Source organism: Panthera pardus, unplaced genomic scaffold, assembly GCF_024362965.1.
Source record: "Panthera pardus isolate Hobbes unplaced genomic scaffold, ASM2436296v1 HiC_scaffold_17, whole genome shotgun sequence".
In the NCBI taxonomy this organism is placed as follows: Eukaryota; Metazoa; Chordata; class Mammalia; order Carnivora; family Felidae; genus Panthera; species Panthera pardus.
This window is the reverse complement of record NW_026526732.1, coordinates 21,157,098-21,172,940: the sequence shown is the minus strand read 5'-3', so window position 1 is coordinate 21,172,940 and position 15,843 is coordinate 21,157,098. Positions and strand designations below refer to the sequence as shown.

The 15,843-nt window shown below is 37.6% G+C and overlaps 1 non-coding gene across 1 annotated transcript; it reads left to right on the top strand.

Annotated features, from left to right (window-relative positions):
- The first annotated feature begins 10,884 nt into the window (after positions 1–10,884).
- LOC128777901 (small nucleolar RNA SNORA70) lies at positions 10,885–11,018 on the top strand. Its single transcript, XR_008423205.1, has one exon. It is a non-coding gene; the product is annotated as a small nucleolar RNA SNORA70 (small nucleolar RNA).
- Positions 11,019–15,843: the final 4,825 nt, after the last annotated feature.

Genomic DNA, 15,843 nt, shown 5'->3' with positions numbered 1-15,843 from the left:
CTGAGTTTCCATTATTTCTTATGGGGAAATTCACTTTGATATACAAGTGCTTTGGATTACAAACCTGTTTCCAGAACAAATTACGCTCACAAGACAAGGTTTTACTGTATGTGTATGTATATATATTATGTAATATATATAAGGAAAGTGAGAGAAAGAGAGATTAAGCCTTGGCTCTTGGTTCTTAACTCACACCATCTACAAAATTTAACACAAAATTGATCATAGACCTAAGTTAGAACTCAACCTACAATACATCTAGAAGAAAACATAGGGAAAAATGTTTTTCCCTTAGTGACCTTAGATTGGGCAAAGATTTTTTTTTTAATAGGACCTAAAACCAAAAAGTAAGAGTGAAAACTTAATAAATTGGATTTTACCAAATTTAAAAATTTGTCTCTTTGGGAAACTGTTACAATAATGGAAAGGAAAACCAGAGTCTGGGAGAAAATATGTACAAGACACACATTCCCTAAATTCCTTTCATTCAGAATATAGAAAGAATTCTCACTGCTCAGTAAGAAGACAAATAAAACAACTCTGTAAAAAAAAAAAATAACAAAAGATTTGAAAAAAAATTCAAAACCAAAGATACATAAATGAAAAGATTTTCAACCTCATTATTAGGCAATTTTGAACTATAATAAGATAGCACTAGTATTGCTAAAATTAAGAATTGATAGTAAATGGGTGAATAAAACTGACAAAAGTCATCGAACTGAAAATTTGAGATTGATGCATTTGATCACACACATTATACATTTTTTTCAAAATATCTACTTTAAAAGGTTCCATGATTACTAAGATGTTAAGTTGGAAAAGCTGCTTGGGTCATTCATCTCTGAAGTGAGAACTTTCATGCTTACCATTTCAGTGTCTTCCAGTGTTTCTAAGCACTGTGAATATCATATTAATAATAATAGTGGAGTAGAAGTAGTGGTGGGCAAAATAGTGAAGAGAGAGTGCTTCCGGTACATGTAAAATATGTCCTCCCAGTTTCCTTGCTGATTTAATCTGTCTTGTTGCTGAATCTGATATGGGTTAAGCAGTTTTATAATAATTTGTGTTATTGACCCTTTCAAGATGAGAAGGATCAATGACAACGATCAAGAGACATCTTGAATGGTGAAGAATGATCAATCTTTATGCTGCTGATAAAATGTCTGTTCTATTACAAAATGACTCCACAAAGAAGAAACGATGTTAATTTTCAACCTTACTCGTCAAAGCACAAATAAGGTTACCACTCAGGAGAAAAAAAATTATTTCAATGCCTGTAACAAAAAGCTCAATTTATTGTGACTTATCCAATTAGAGCTCTTTAAATTGTTTTTTGTTTTTGTTTGTCTCCTAAAATAGGAAGCAATGAAATAGGAAGTCCAAGGCTGGTAAATTAATTCCATGATGCCATTAGAGACCCTGGCTTTTTCTTTTTGCTCAGCCTGCAATTCGATTCTTCACGAATGTCTTCTTAGGGCAAAAAAAAAAAAAAAAAAAAAAAAAAAAGTGGCTGCGACATCTCTTGTATCACATTAGTGTTCCATGCAGGAAGAATGTTTTTTGTTTCTGCTTTTTTTTTTTTTTTTTCACGCAGCAAGAATATTAAGAGGAAGGAGTCAGTGGCATTTGTTCATCTGCTTTTGTTTTATTTATTTATTTATTTATTTATTTGTCAATATATGAAATTTATTGTCAAATTAGTTTCCATACAACACCGAGTGCTCATCCCAAAAGATGCCCTCTTTAATGCCCATCACCTACCCACCCCTCCCTCCCACCCCCCATCAACTCTCAGTTTGTTCTCAGTTTTTACGAGTCTCTTATGCTTTGGCTCTCTCCCACTCTAACCTCTTTTTTTTCCCCTTCCCCTCCCCCATGGGTTTCTGTTCAGTTTCTCAGGATCCACATAAGAGTGAAACCATATGTTATCTGTTTTTCTCTGTAGGGCTTATTTCACTTAGCATAACACTCTCCAGTTCCATCCACGTTGCTACAAACGGCCAAACTTCATTCTTTCTCATTGCCACGTAGTACTCCATTGTGTATATAAACCACAATTTCTTTATCCATTCATCAGTTGATGGACATTTGGGCTTTTTCCACAATTTAGCTATTGTTGAGAGTGCTGCTGTAAACATTGGGGTACGAGTGCCCCTATGCATCAGTACTCCTGTATCCCTTGGGTAAATTCCTAGCAGTGCCATTGCCGGGTCATAGGGTATGTATATTTTTAATTTTTTGAGGAACCTCCACACTGTTTTCCAGAGTGGCTGCACCAGTTTGCATTCCCGCCAACAGTGCAAGAGGGTTCCCGTTTCTCCACATCCTCTCCAGCATTTATAGTCTCCTGATTTGTTCATTTTGGCCACTCTGACTGGCATGAGGTGATATTTGAGTGTGGTTTTGATTTGTATTTCCCTGACGAGGAGCGACGTTGAGCATCTTTTCATGTGCCTATTGCCCATCTGGATGTCTTCTTTCGAGAAGTGTCTATTCATGTTTTCTGCCCATTTCTTCACTGGATTATTTGTGTTCAACCTGCTTTTAAAGAGCTTTCTGAGAAGCCACACATAGTAACTTTGCTTACATTTCATAAGCTAGAAGAACGTCACTGGCCATGCCCGCCTGCAAGGAAGACTGGGAATTTCTTTCTTCTTTTCTTCCTTTCTTTCTTCCTTTCCTTTCCTCTCTTTTCCTCTCCTTTCCTCTCCTTTCCTCTCCTTTCCTCTCCTTTCCTCTCCTTTCCTCTCCTTTCCTCTCCTTTCCTTTCCTTTCCTTTCCTTTCCTTTCCTTTCCTTTCCTTTCCTTTCTTTTCCTTTCCTTTCCTCTTTCTTGATCAGGAGACAATATCACAGCAATAAATGGGCTCTGATGGTAAGAAGTAAAGGGAAATGGATATTTAATGATAACAAAGTATCAGCTACAGGCTCTCTTCCCTGCAATCAATGGAAGGCTTTCGTTGACTGGCTGTCAACTATGAAGACATTGTATCTGTATACAAAACTTTAACCTAATTAGGTTTTGAATCTTTATAGACCTAGAGAATAATTCAACCATATCTACAGTAACTTCTGGTTTTCTTTGGTGTAAACTTTGAAGAAAAAGTGAAAGAATTGGTCTCCTGAGGTGTGGAATGGCTGAGGTCTCTCTCCATCAAAAATAAAGATTGTATTTCTTCAAGTTCTCCTAATCTTGACTTGTAAAACATTAAAGAAAAGGATTTCCTTTTTTCAAAGAAACACATGGGTTAGGTTACCCTACTTATGGCTTTTAAATATATGTCTGAATTGTGCCTACTCAAAATGCCAATTCATCAAAAAACTGCACATAACACCAATTATGCAATATTACTTTTTTTTGTAAACAAGTATATGGGTACTTGATAAATAGCATCCTGGGATGCTCATCAATGAGGAATTTTAATCTAACATGATTGCTTAGTTTGTCTCAAAAAAGAATTAATTTTTCAGTCAATGAATTGTGAAGTAATTCATTTACTTTAAAAAGAAGGAGAAACATTTTCAAAAGCAACTGTGATTTTTGAAAAAAAAAAGCATAGATACATTTTAGAAACAATGAGGAGCACAGAAGCGTTGCTGCAAATGAATGAAGCATGATGAAAGGGGGACCTAGAAAATCTGGATTTCGTTCTTTATTCTTCTACTCTGATTTTCTAAGACTTGCAGAAATTTACTTTGACTCTACATAATGTCAAAAACATCCAGATGCGAAATGAAAAAGGTTTTGATATCTTTTAGACATAGCTTTCATCTATTTGCACTTCAATTTTCTTGACACTCAGAAAAGCAATGCCTGTTTCTTACCCACTGTGAAGAGATTTTCTTTTAAAGTTTGAATTCTTTAGCCAAATTGATTTCATTGCATGAACAATACACAATTTTTACCATGAGGAAAAGGATTTTATTGCCATCATTTTGGACCCCTTCTTCTTCTGTTCAAAATCAAAACAAGTTCCCAAATGAAATAAGCTTGGAGCTGTTGTAATTAATAGAAGTTTAGCTTGGAATAGGTGAAAAGAAAAGCAAAGGGAAATAAAATTAATACCTATTGAGTATGCTGGGAGTCAGACAACCTGACCTAGTTCGGTCATTAACTGGGTTTGAGGTGTTGGACAAACACACTTCCATGGATGGACCTCATGTTTCTGCTACAACATGGGGTTGTAATACAACTGATACCTAAATTTTAAAATGTAGGATCAGTTTGGGGCACCTGGGTGGCTCAGTCAGTTGAGTGTCCAACCTTGGCTCAGCTCATGATCTCGAGGTCTGTGAGTTCAAGCCCCGCCTTAGACTCTGTGCTGACAGCTCAAAGCCTAGAGCCTGCTTTGGATTCTGTGTCTCCCCCTCTCTCTTTGTCCCTCCCACACTCACGCTCTGTCTCTCAAAAATGAATAAATGTTAAAAAAAATTTTTTTTAATGTAAGATTAGTTCATTTTCCAGTGGTACTGTTTTCTCAAAGAGAAATGTGGATATAATACTGAGCCAAAATAACTTCCTTTGTGGTTATATTTATAAAAATGATTCATATTCTTCAGGGAGAATTTGACTGGGTCTCTCAAAGCAAGGCATCACTTGGGTTTGCAGTCAGCCATAGCTGAACTGTTCAGCTTGAGCTGTTGAGCTGAGCCTTGACTGACACATCTCACCTAAGTCCTGGAAAAACTAAATGAATTTATGAAGCTTATGTATGGACCAGGCTTGAATAATTGACTCACTAGAGTCAAAGTTTTGCTAGTTAACTAAACAGTAATTATATTTGGCATTTTCTTAGCACATACTTTTTTTGGTAGGCACTGAGATTTGTATATATTATCTCAAATCTGCAGAACAAAAACTCAAAAGTGGTCATTAGCAGTCCTATTAGAGGAAACCAATTCTCATAGAGGTTAAGTAATTGCCCATGTCCAACTAATTGTTAAATCCCAGAGATGAGATTCAAACTCTGCTAGACTTCAAACCCCATGCTCTTTCTTTCACATACTTGAGCCTCAGTCAGGCCTCAGCTTGGAGGGGTATGAGGTTCCTTATAGGTCATTTCTCAGGTAACACTGCCTTTGGCAAAATTTAAAATCCTTGGTATTTCCAAAGTGATATGAAACTTGTCGAGTCCCTGGAAAGTGTAATAAAATACACAGGAGTAGAATGTTGTTTTAAAAAGCCACAGAGCTCCCTTAAATGAGAAGACTAGGCAAAGGATTACAGATGGGTTAACATTTGAGCTGGGCCTGTGAAGGAAAAGGAGGGTTGACAAATTGGGTAAGTAGAGGCAGAAGGGACATTGGAAATTTTGCAAGAGACACTGAGATGTCCCTACCCACAGAAGCACGGAGGGAGTTGTAGTTAAGTTGGGCAATAATATTCAAGGAAAAGAAGGCAAAGCAAGACTTAATGTGTGCCAATTATACCCCAAGCCTTCTGACAGATTCTTCATAGTTAACATTTTGAGGCCCTTTCAGTAGGGAGGGAGGGTGTCAAGATAAAGAGTGTGTGTTTGAATTATTTGACAATGACAATCCATTGAAATCTTTTGAACAGAATGTAACCAGATTAGTGGCAGGTTTTAGAGAGATTACTCTGTCAGTCCTCTGCCAAATGCATTAATCATATAGGGGAAAAGTTGAAAGGAGAACTGTTAAACTGTAAGTAGAACGCTAATCCGTGGCCACAAATCCATTAGATATACAAATGCTTTCTTCAACTCCACCTCACAAGCAATGATTTGCATTTTTTTCTCATTTTTAGGGCTATTCATTACTTTTTAATTTAAGACAATTATTTTAATGAATAACAGCTCATATTTTCTAGGTACTTATTTATGACTATTCTAAGTGCCTTATATCCATTTTTTCAATGTATATGAAGGCAGATAGTTAGCCTTATTCGATAGAAATGGAAACTGAGATTTAGACAGATTAAGGCACATGCCCAAGACCACACAGCTGGTAAATTCTGGTGCTGGCATTTATACTTAGCTGTGAATCCAGAGATTTTGTTCTTAACCACTGTGCTACCAAAGAGCAGGCCAAGGAAAGAAATGTCTTGCCACTTTGAGAAAAACCTCATTTCCTTTTAGTGAAGTTGAAAAATTGACTTTTGAGGCCTAGATAGTGAGAGAGCTAACAGAATGTTAAGAGCACTCCTGATATTAGATTGCTAGAGATAACTCTTTGGGTAGAGAGCCAATAAAACAGGCCCACCAAGAAGGAAGAAATCTTCAAAGTTCTATTTAAAGGAGATCCAGTGAGAATCACTTTGAAAATAGGAAGTGGGACCAAATGATTCAGTGAAGCACATCAAATACCCATTGTGCTTCCAAAATCAAGATCCGGCTGAAAGAACTGAGGAGAATTATGGGGAAGTCTCTTTGTGAGCAGGTGGGTGGTGCCACAATGTGATAGGTTAAGGGGAGAATGTGTTAGAAGGACTGACTCATTCTACTCCCTGCTGCAGCTATTCTGAGTTTAAAGATAAGGTTTAAGCATTGAATTCAATTTGCTGTTAAGGTGACTTGTTGAGAGCTGGAGATAATCACAACTGGATCTCAAGTCTCCGCTAAATAGGCTCTTAAGTGACATTATCCACAGTGTTGTGGACACTCATGGAGACCAAAATGTTTCCATTGTAGTTCCAATACCTGCGAAAGATCGGGGGTTGTTTCAGGTGGCTTTATGGAGTGTCATTTTAGCAAATTCACCATTGGTCCAATTGCTGGATCTGTGGCACTGAAGGCTAGTTTATCATAAGGAGAAATTGCACTGGAATTTATTCATGCTATCCAATTGTACAGGGTGCTGATTTATAAACCAGAATTCAGTTATTAATTTTAAAACCTCAAATCCTTCATGGAATGATTCAAAATACAAATAATGGGAGGCTGGGTGAAAATATGGAGAGAACAGATGGTCTAGATTCAGAAACAGACAAAGCTGTTTCTGAGAACCCAGTTTAGCTAGATGACCTTGAGCAGCATCTTAACAGCTCTGAGTCGCAGTTTCTTTTGGGAAATGGAGATGATGTTATGGAATAAGGCTAGTTTGACTCTAGAATACTCAGCTCAAAGGCAAGGGACATGGTGGGGAGAATCGCAGCCTGCTAAAGCTGGCCCCAGCAATTACAGATGTATGTTCCAATACTCAGGGTCCCAAGAGAAGCAGCTGTCAGGTATGAGTTAAGCTAGGTGTGTTATCAGGAGTCTTAATTTGGCGGTTGGACTGTAGCAGTATCAGTAGATCCTTTCCATTTTAGAAAACCCTGGACTGCAGTATTCTTCACCCCAAAGTACAGAATTGCCAAGACATTAAATCAGGTCTTTGATCACATGGCACTGATTTCAGTGTCTGGTCCAAGTGATAGAAGAAGAATGGCAAAATAAGGTGGGTAGCCAGGACAGTTCTAGATGGAATTCTGTGCAATGAACCATCTATCATCATCATCATCACCACCATCATCATCATTGGAGGAGAGTCCCTGGTGCATCCAATCTAAGCCCTAACATTTGATCCAATTCCTTCTGTGTGATGAAAGCAAGGTTGTTATCTTTCCCGCCAACTGTACAGCTAACTTTGGTCAACTGTCAAAGATCAAATCAGGGAGGCAAGGCAGAGTTTCTTAGCATCAGCATAAAAGACATTGGATAGTAATGAGGCTCGAGGGGAGTTTTGGAAAGTGCCCCAACTTCATAAGGAGCATCTCTTCCTAGTGCCAGTAAGGTATCAGTTGGGACCACTTGTATGTTGGATCTAAATAGCATTGGTACTGCACCCTCTCCCAATTTCTCAACCTATAGAAGTCACACGCCAAGATTTCTCAGAATATTTTTGTATTTTCAAGGAGATATTTTTTTCTTTTTTCCTTCCATCCCTTTTCTTTCTTTCCTTCTTTTTCTTTTATTTTTCGATACCTCTGTTACATACCACAATGGCCAAGATATGAAATCCAGTCCATTCTTCAAGTTTAAAATACCCCTACCCGCCCCCCAACACACTCTCAATAAAGTGATCATGACCCTGGTAGACTTCACTAGTGATTTTTGGAAATGAGCAAGAGGATAGGTTCACATAATAGCATGAGAAAAAATAAGTATAATGGATAATTATCTCATCTGGAGATTTCATTACTCTTCCTCCTCCTTTCTCATTCCTCTTTATTTATCTTTTCCATTTCCTTTTGGGTGCAAACTCCCAAAATTACTCTTTTCTCAAACAAAAGAGCTTTCTTCCTCATCAGTTACAACATCCTTTATTGATGTTTATCCCCTCTGCTAAGTTCTTGTCTTTCTAAAGGGAACATAAGGCAGCTTTTGAGGAGCATGATCTCACTACGAAAAGTTCTTACTTGACCAAGAAAGACAGTAAAATAAATTTGATCTTAAGTACTGGTGACCAGGATACTCTGTGCTCAAATGATTCAGAATTTTTCTTGAATGATGCCAAGAAACACTTCGCAGGTTTTTTAAAAAGCCATTTCCCTTCTTTTTAACATTTTAAGCAAATGGCTTTATGAGTCTAATGTTACCTAATGATAATAAAGTTTAAAATTGTCAACTTTTAAGCTGATCTTGTGTGGCTCAGCCAGTTGAGCCACTTGGTTTCAGCTCAGGTCATGATCTCATGGTTCATGAGTTCCAGCCCTGCATCAGGCTCTGTGCTGACAGTATGGAGCCTGCTTGGGATTCTCTCCCTCTCTTTCTGCCCCTCCCCTGCTCTCTCTCTCTCTCAAAATAAATAAATAAACTTTAAACATTTTTAAAAAAATAATCAAATCTAGCTTTCCTTGGGTTTATTGCATTTTCAATGGAGGTCGGAACATACAGCGTTTACAAAACACTGTGCTCTCATCAGCAATACTTTTTGATGAAATATCTATTAGAATATGATTTTTTCTGCAAAGAATTCCACAGGAGACCAGAATCTATTTTATTTTCTTTTTGTTAGGTTCAGTTTCTGAAAGATACTTTTTTTTTTATTTTTTTAACGTTTATTTATTTTTGAGACAGAGAGAGACAGAGCATGAACGGGGGAGGGTCAGAGAGAGAGGGAGACACAGAATCTGAAACAGGCTCCAGGCTCTGAGCTGTCAGCACAGAGCCCGACGCGGGGCTCGAACTCACGGACCGCGAGATCATGACCTGAGCCGAAGTCGGCCGCCCAACCAACTGAGCCACCCAGGCGCCCCATCTGAAAGATACTTTTTAACCCTCTCCCTTGAGTCTGAGAGTGGCCCTTATATAAAATCAGTGATTTCCTGTACTCTGAGAAGTACTATGATGGCAACTTTTGTCAATTGTTGCTGCCAGTATAAATGGAGGCACAATCGACAGGGATCCAAAAATATTGCTTCTGATTTTGTTGTGCAGAAAAATGTGATTAGTGTAACCAAAATTTTTGCTGATTCTGCCAAAAATAATCTGTCTCTGTGCAACAGGAAATTTCACTTTTTTAATGCAAGAAATTTATTTTAAAACATTTTTCATATCATTGGTATTTCTAAAGAAAGCAAAACAAGTCAACTTCATGAAGAAAGATGTAATTCTCAATTTTTAGGAGGATATTTTGAAGCATTGTAATTTTTTTATATTTCTCTTTATAGTTCCATCAATTTCTGACTTATTTATTTTTTTAATTTAAATTTTAGTTAGTTAACATGTAGTGCAATATTGGTTTCAGGAGTAGAATTCAGTGAGGAAAATTCACTTTTGGGATACTTCATCATGATGGTGGCCAGCAGTATATTTTAGAATAAAAGTTACCTTATACAACCACATTAACAGCAAAACATTCCAGGTATTGAAAACTAGGAGGGGAGGAGATGAAAAGATAAGGAATAAGTAAAATAGTAGGGTAAAATAAAAGAAAAGGATACGATATTGTACCTCAATGTTTAAGCATAAAACTGACTGACTTTTTATAGAAGTTTCCTCTAATACTTAGTTACAAATCTTTTTGGTGATTTAAAATACGGCACATCTTTGCACGTATCTTCCATTGGTATTGCCTGGAATTGGGGCACTTGGCTGGAGAAAGTTGATGCAACATCACAAAAGAAAAGATAATATAAAACTAAAAATTGCTCACGCATGTTCCAATAATTTCCTGTCAATGAACCAAGGCAAAAGCAAACCTTTCTTGGCATCACTGTAGTTTGAATGGCACATTCAGTCACTGGCCAAAAACTTTGTGTGTCTGTTTTCTTTTCCTAAGATTCCAGCATATTAACTAGAAGAAACAATGAACTGTTTGGTGGTCCATAATTCCATTGGTGGATTAACATGCTTAATCATGCATACTTTTTCCACTTCAATTCCGAAAACATTAAAGAAACATCAAGAGTAATAAAATAGCTTCAAAACACACAGCATAATTTAAACAATAATTTCCATATATAAAATAGATCCCTGCCATTTGTATCAGTGATGGGGCTGCAGCTGTGCTGCCTTATAAATCATCCTCCAAGACAGAAATGAACAAAGCAGGACCAGACCATGGACTGAGGTGAGATGGGGGAAGCCTAAGACAGTAAGGCTGCTTGCTTCTTTCTTTCCTCTTGGGAAGGGAACAGGAGACCAGATCAATGAGTATGTGACAACCTGGAAGCCCTGCTCAGGCGTCACAGCTCTATGAAATAAGTGTTGTCCACAGCCCTTTGGGGGAAGAGGTCTTCTCGGGTCAAGTGGAGGTTGCCAAGTTCTTAGTTGGAAGGATGGTGCAAGCTGATACCAAGAACTGTGGAAATATATCTGGAAGAGATGGGGAGGAAGAAGAAAGACTGAAGGCCTCAGCTCCCCAAGCCAGCCAGCTGAACCCTCAGGGAGAGCCACTAACCCTGTAGAGAGCTAGAGAGCCACAGAAAATCAAGGGTCTTCTGCAGCCAATTAAGCTGACTGTAATCTTTCCCCATGGGAGCCTGGTGTGCAATGGCTGCAAACAATAGCCTCCTTGGTAGTGTATGCAGCCTGTTGAATGTATGGGTTGCCCTAAGGAACCTTGGAGATGGCCCTTTCCAATGGACATTGATGTTTGACCTCATGCTATCTCCAATCTAGGCTCCAGACAGGTATGCAGGGTGCCTTTGGAAAGCCATAAGGCACAGTGATCAGGGTCCACATTGGCCAAGCATCATGTCCATCTGTACCAACTTGCAGAACAAGGAGCATGTGACTCAGGCCCTACGTAGGGCCAGTTCCCTGGCTGTTAGAAGATCCATATTTCCAAGAAGTGGGGCTTTACTAAGTTTAATGTAGATGAATTTGAAGACATGGTGGCTGAAAAGTGGCTTATCCCAGATGGCTGTGGGATCAAATACATCCCTAATGATGGCCCCTTGGACAAATGACAGGTTCTGCACTCATGAAAACCTCGGCACTGCCCTTCCCTATTCATGCCCACCAATAAACCTTACTTCCTGTCTGAAAGAAAGAAAGAAAGAAAGAAAGAAAGAAAGAAAGAAAGAAGAAAAGCCAGGGTCTTAGTAGAAGGACATTGAGGCTCATTCTTATATGAAGTGGGTAGTTGGAGAGATCTAGCCTGATGCCCACAGAATAAACTTTCTTTCTGAATTTCCAAGAGTATTTCCAGAGACATGTTGCTCATTTAGAGGACCTCCTGATATACCAAAGGCCTGCATTCCAGTGGCCCAGAGACTGAGTGGCAGATATTATTAGTATAGGTATCTAGGTCCAGATTGTAGCTACCTGAGAACTACAGTTTTGATATGGCTTAGAGAATGATTTGAATATATTACAAATTAAGTTATATACCTTTCCATAAAAATTAAATGTTAAAAAAGTGAAATATTAAAATTAGCCTGTTACAATATTATGTTTATATGGGCTTTTTGTTCTTATTCCTTTTGATCCTAAAGAAGAGTAAACAATGTTTTCTTTCCCCAGTGTCCTGGGGTTGGATTTTTTTAATGTTTATGTATTTATTTTGAGAGAGAGAGAGAGAGAGATTGAGAATCCCAAGCAGGTTCCATGATGTCAGCATGGAGTCTGATGCGGGACTTGAACCCATGAACTCTGAGATCCTGACCTGAGCTGAGATTAAGAGTTGGATGCTTAGCCAGCTGAGCCACCCCAGTGCCCCCTTGGGTTTGATTCTTTAAGAACTGGGTGTATAGCTTGACAAGTAGGAAAGAATTATATCCTGATTTATTACCCTGGGTTACCAAAGAAGATCATATTTTTTTCATATTCAAACTAGATGATGCTGACCCCATACCCCACCTGTTACAAGAGTATCTCTTCTCTGTCTGGGATCTCTCTCTTGTAATAACTACAACAACTTCAGGGATGCTTTGTAAGCCCAAGTTAGTCCAAAGAGTCAGACCTGGTTATTCTGTTTTTCACTCTATTGCTGCCATATCAGATCATGAAAGCTCAGTTGGTCTTGCCATTCTAATATCGACCTTGTCTGCTGAAGGGCAGTCTGCCTTGAATAGAGCAGGTGCCTCAACACTGGGCTGGTAACTCAGTAAAGTGGTGCAATCTTGGTCTCCCTTGAGGCACTTCCTACAGTAGGAATGAGGTATGACATATACTTGGGTATAACAAACAACCACAAACGAGGTAGGTTAGAGTAAAATGGATTTACCATCTCAGAGTTCTGGAGGCTAGAAATCCGAAATCAAGTTTTTGGCAGGGCTTGCTTTCTGAAACCTCTAGGGGAGGATCTTTCCTTAGATTCTTCCTAGCTTCTGGTATTGCTGACAATCATTGCTGTTCCTTGGGCTTGTAGCCACATCCGATCTCTGCCTCCATCATCACTTGGTAGTCTCCTCATGTGTGTCTGTGTTCACATTTGCCTTATCTTACAGGAACATTAGTCTTTGGATTAGGGTACATCCCAATGCAAAATGAATTCACCTTACCTTGATTATCAGCAACTTGAGTATTTAACCTTCCTCATGATCTGCATCTGGCTCTGTTGTTCTTCCCACTGACTTGCACCATGATTTCAGCTTCACAAAAAAAGAACTTCATTGACCTGATGTCCTTCATCTTCCAGACAGTCCAATTTTTTTTTGGCATGGCATCTTCTTTCTATGTCTGCTCATGCAGACCGATAGACTCTTCTATGGACACTGAATTCATCTCTTACGTTGGACACTAGCCTAGCTATATGCTTGTAAGAAGCGTGGCTATATTCTAAAAAAGTTGAGAAGTTTAAAAATATACTGAAAATATCTGATCCCAGTTGAATTGAAGAATTAATTAATTTCTTTAATCATTTAATCTAGTAATGTCTAATGTAATTTTCTGTGAAAATGGAAAAGTTTTATTTCTGCACTGGCCAATTCAATAGCCAGTACCCACATAGGATTATTGAGCACTTGAAATGCAGCTGATGTGGCGGAACAACTGAATTTCTAATTTTATTTAATTTTAATTAATTTTAATTTAAATTTAAATAGCGACATGCAATTAGTGGTTACTGGATTGGACAGCCCAGATCTATTCCAATCTGTTAACATAAAGGAGTATGTGATAGAACAACATTTAAAACCTCAGGAACAAATAATCAAATTGAATTCATTTGTTATGATAAGAACTTTTACACTCTTAAGGGTTAAAAAAAAGAAAAGGTGATGAAGCGGATATGGGAGCTTAACCAAATAATTCTAGGGCAAAATGAGTGAGGTCCATCATCATTTATGTGTTGTTGAAGACTGACATCTTCATTTTTCTAGCTTCAAGCATACTTCAAGTGCTATGGGAAACCTGACAAAGGTGAAAATGTTTAAAGTGTATTTAGCCATGTTTTCAGAAGCCAGATGAGATCCTGGAGAAGCCAAGAACCTAGCCTTTCCTGATGAGTAGCTCAGCCACTTGATAAAACGTCTTGGCTCTCATTTGAAGCTACTGCACCAGTAAAAGATAGATTAAGGTATTATCTTCCCATTTTCAAGTTGTCTTAATTTCTCTGAGTCCAATTTACTGTTTTCTTTAGATAAATTGCTTCATTAGCATTCATGTGCAAAATGTTATCCAGACTTTAAAAATAGAAGATGTCAAAGTTGGTAATATGTCTGATTGGGAGATTATCTTGCTCCTGAACTGGAAATCCAAAGAAAACAAAGAAAGAGAGAGCAGTTAAGCAGAAACATGTTATTGACCCAGGGAGCATATCCATCATAAAGCCTGGAGGAAATATTTCCTTATGCCTCAAAAAAATGAGTTACTTTATGAAGAACTTCAATCAGTTTGATTCAACTTTAAGATGTTAGGGTTTCTGAGTTCCATATGTTTCTGTGGTTGTCAAGAAATCCTTGCAGAGAAAAGTTTTAATGAAAGGTAGCTGAATCTGGAATTAGTATAATGTACCTTCTGATCTCGTGGGATAGCTCTAGAGAAGATGGAGGTGTACCGAGTAGACAGGGAAAAGGAAATGGACGAGTTGGAAATAATTTAATAACATAAAGACTGCTAATACCTAACTCATATAAACTTACATAGGCACAAATTCCTCAGTCTTTTTCTTTATGAATTCTATCCTAAAGACCAAATAATCTCCAGCTTATATGAATTTGAATGTCCACATATTTACATACTGGCTTTCCAGTTATTCCCCCAAATGATTTTTTTAGAATACACTTGTAAATAAAATCCTCACTTTCCTTAGATAGGAATCAGCTCCTCTGAAATGTAAACTTTGGGTAATTTGCTTTATTAAAATGAAACACTAAGTCTGAGTGTCTAGGTGGCTAAGGAGACAAGGCCCCTCTATCTCTCTCTCCTTTCCTCCCTCATTCCTTCCTTCTTTCATTCTTTCTTTTTTATCATATTGCTTTCTAGATGTTGGTAAAAATTATGAGAATTAACTGAGAAAATAAATCATTTTAATATTTTATCTTTCAAAACATTAGTGAAGCCTTCAGTGGTCAAGCCAATCTTGTTGCCTGATTTCTATGGTGAGGTGGGAATCAACTGATTATGAAACCCTCTGCCTCCTCTGCTACCCATCCCTCATATTCATCTAAGACAAGAATGCTTTTCTTTTCATTCTCAGGTTCTCCTTTTATTTATCTTATTAAGTCCTTTATTTTGCATACAGATGAGGAGATGTTTTACTGTTCATATCACTGTCACTTGCCAGGAAACTGATTTATCATATGTGACACTAGAAAAAATAAAACACTAATTTATATTCATGAAGTCCTCATTTGTGCTTTCTAAACAGATATAATGCAATCTGTCTAACCTCCCCGGGATGTTCCAGAGCCCTGTCATTTTGTGACATTTTCTGTCCAGTATAAATAGGAGAAAAATAGTACATGAAAGGCAAAAATAGTAAAAATAAAACAGAATTGAATATCTAAAGGATATCTAAATGAAAATTAGAAGGAATTATTAAGTGATGTTTTAGTTCCTAAACTTAATTTTATAATATGTCAGAAGATGGAATAGAAAACTTGGACTTGAAATTTGAGGATTATCATGACATTTCTCTCATGTACAAAGGGATATCTAAATTGACAAACAAGCAAACAAAAACCAAAAAACACTCATCAGTAATAACTAGCACATTCAACCACAGAAACCTATATAAAAGAGCCTCACCTGAAAACTTACGATGTGTCAAATCTTTTCTTTTTTTTTTTGATAGCCTGTAAAATTTTATCATAATGCATATCTAAACCAACCAACCAAAAATAAATAACATATATCATTTTTCAATTAATGCCATAACATTCAAGATTCCCAGTGAAGGCAGATAGGATCAAATAGTTTTTAAAGATCCCTTTCTGAGAACAAGTTTCCCCAAGTTGCCAGACTTAGCTAGGTCCCCCTCTATTACCTTTGCAGCCCTATTCCCCCCATAG